This window comes from Grammomys surdaster, unplaced genomic scaffold, assembly GCF_004785775.1.
Source record: "Grammomys surdaster isolate TR1022 unplaced genomic scaffold, NIH_TR_1.0 60, whole genome shotgun sequence".
Classification (NCBI taxonomy): domain Eukaryota; kingdom Metazoa; phylum Chordata; class Mammalia; order Rodentia; family Muridae; genus Grammomys; species Grammomys surdaster.
This window is the reverse complement of record NW_021604562.1, coordinates 9875317-9878163: the sequence shown is the minus strand read 5'-3', so window position 1 is coordinate 9878163 and position 2847 is coordinate 9875317. Positions and strand designations below refer to the sequence as shown.

The following is a 2847-nucleotide window of genomic DNA, read 5'->3' as shown; positions in this document are numbered from 1 at the left end:
TCACATGGTGAAGAGGATGAGGAAGGCGACCATCAAACAAAAGAGTCCCATGGCCTCAGACAGGGCAAAGCCCAGAATGGCATAGGAGAAGAGCTGCTGCTTGAGAGATGGGTTCCTGGCATAGCCAATAATCAAGCTACCAAACACTGTGCCAATGCCAGCCCCTGATCCAGCCACACCAACTGTGGCGGCCCCAGCACCAATGAACTTGGCTGCCATGTCGATGTCCCAGAAAATAACACTGGTCTGGAATTCCCATCTGGCCACCTGGAAAGGGGAGCTGCTGCAGGAAGGCTGTTTAGATGGGGCCTCTGGTCTACTCAGGAGGGAGGCAGACACAGGCCTGATTAGACCCCTGGTACAGGAGCGGGTCAGAACTGGAGAAATGAACAGTGCCTTGGTGGTCTGCATTTTTCAATCTCCCAGCTTTAGCCCTTGGTCTCAGTGCTCAGCTCCCCTACCCCTGGACTTTTTTTTTTTGTCATTGAATCTCAGAGTGTCCCCAGAATCACAAGTGTGCGATTCAGAATAAATACAGTACTTGAAACCATGAAGCCCAGAGTCCACAGTTGGAAGAAAGATTTGAAGGGTCAAAGTGAATAGAACCGTAGCTTTATCTAACATCAAAGGATGAACAGTCTATTGTCCTGCGGGTCATTGAGAATACTTCAAGATTTATACACATCACACATCTCCTGAGGGCCCAGTGTCTGAAATAAATGTAGAATCCAGGGAAAACGAAAGCTAGATTAGAGTTCCTAGCCATATTAAGTTGTGTTTGTGGTGGAGAAGGGTTATAGAGATGAAATAGGAAGGAATGAAATGTGAAGGAATGTTAGTCATAGTTAAAAGATACTGTAAATAATATGGAACAGATCCTAGTTAAAAGACATTGCATATAATATGGAGCAGACCCTCAAGTGAGCACTTGTTATTTTCCAGGGACTAGAAATAAGGAAAATGCATATCCTGCTACTTGGGAGTAGACAGACAAATGCATGCAAGACAAATTTTGAAACATTATTTCAGCCAGGGTTAATAGCACGTATCTGAAAGTCTAGCACCTGGAAGGCTCAGAGGACCATAGGTTGGAGGCTAAGTCTGAGAACTTCATGGCAAGACTCTGTTTCAATTTTTTTTCAATACAAACACTTAAGGATATTGATAAAGGTGTGTTCTGGCTAGTGAGAGAGGACTAAGAAGTGGTCCATGGCCACGAGACTCAAGATAAGGTTACTTTATACAGGGTGCTCCCAAAACCCATCTCCACCCAACCTAAAAGGGGGGACTTCCACCCCTAGACCAAGCAAAGAGGGGCTACCCAGAACCCCCTCTGACAGGCGATCTGAATTCTTGCATAGGCTGTGAGGCTAAGCACTGCAAGGGAATATAAATAAAAGATAAAAGTATCTCTCTGGGTTCCCTGAGGGACAAGCCTGATTGCATAGGGGTTGATGTCAAAAGTATCCCCTCTCCAGGAAAAAGACATCGGGATGGGTATGGCCCTCATGCCTCACTGGACAACGACAGGGGGACTGGAGCCATTACAAGATCCCCTTCAAATACTGGAGGTCAGGCCTCTATCCCTGCCTTCACAAGATTAGAATTGCCACAGCCCTTCTATACTTAGAGAAGGGAGGAGATGTCAGGGGCATCCCTGCTTACACACTGAAGGCCTAAAATCAGCCATAGGCCTAAAATCAGCAATAGGCCTGTCATACGTGTATACTAACACCAAGTCTTGGGTCTCAGTGGAAAAACATTGAAACAGATGGCTATAAGCTAATGTAAACAGGCAGCTTTGGTGGAAATTTACCAGCCTGAGTAGTCATAGACCTTGTAAATAGGTAGCCTTGGCAGACAATACCAACTTAGATAAGGACAAGTGAATCATAGGCAGAGTCATAGTGACCTGTCCACTGAACCTTCACCCAGCTGATACCCTGTTCTGAAAGATATCTGTATTCCCCCTGAACACCCACACTCCAGTGTCATTCCCTTCCCCACATCCTGTCTTTTTGTGTTTATAACCCCTGTGTGAATGAGTAAAAGTTACGATTTGATTTAAAAAATAAATAAATAAAAATAAATAAATCACCAAAAAAAGAAAAGAAAAGAAAAAGAACACAGGAAAAAAAAGTGGTCCATAGAATGGAGGTGCAGAGGAAGTGTCACATGACTTAATTATTAAAATATTTATTCTTGCCAGGCGGTGGTGGCGCACACCTTTAATCCCAGCACTTGGGAGGCAGAGGCAGGTGGATTTCTGAGTTTGAGAGTTCGAGGCTAGCCTGGTCTACAGAGTGAGTTCCAGGACAGCCAGGGCTACACAGAGAAACCCTGTCTCAAAAAACCAAATATATATATATATTCTTGATGAAGTTAGTCAGAAACTAGTTTTGTTCTTTATTGTATGACTAAAGCTAAGGATAGTACCAGGAATATTATAGAAACTCACTAAATGCTCAGTGAACAAATGAATACGTGCATATGTGTGCCAATCCGAGTTTCTAAGCACTTTAGATATATGAGGAAGCGTATATAGTTTTCCATCAAGACTATATGGTTTAGAGGTTGGAAAGATGTCTCAGTGGATAATAACACTTTTTACCCCATCATGAGAACCCCAACTCAGATCCCAATGTGGATAATATAAAAATCTGGGCATCCTACAACACCTGTAACTTTGACTTCAAGAAACCCAATCCATTCTCCTTTCTAGCCTCCAGGCCTACACACACAGACACACACACACAGACACACACACAGACACACACACACACACACACACATCGATCAGTTTTTTAAAAGATGAACAGGTTTACATAATTCAGATTCTTTCTTTTT

General features: G+C 43.4%; 1 pseudogene; it reads right to left on the bottom strand.

Annotated features, from left to right (window-relative positions):
- LOC114621073 lies at window positions 1-423 on the bottom strand (annotated as a pseudogene).
- Window positions 424-2847: the final 2424 nt, after the last annotated feature.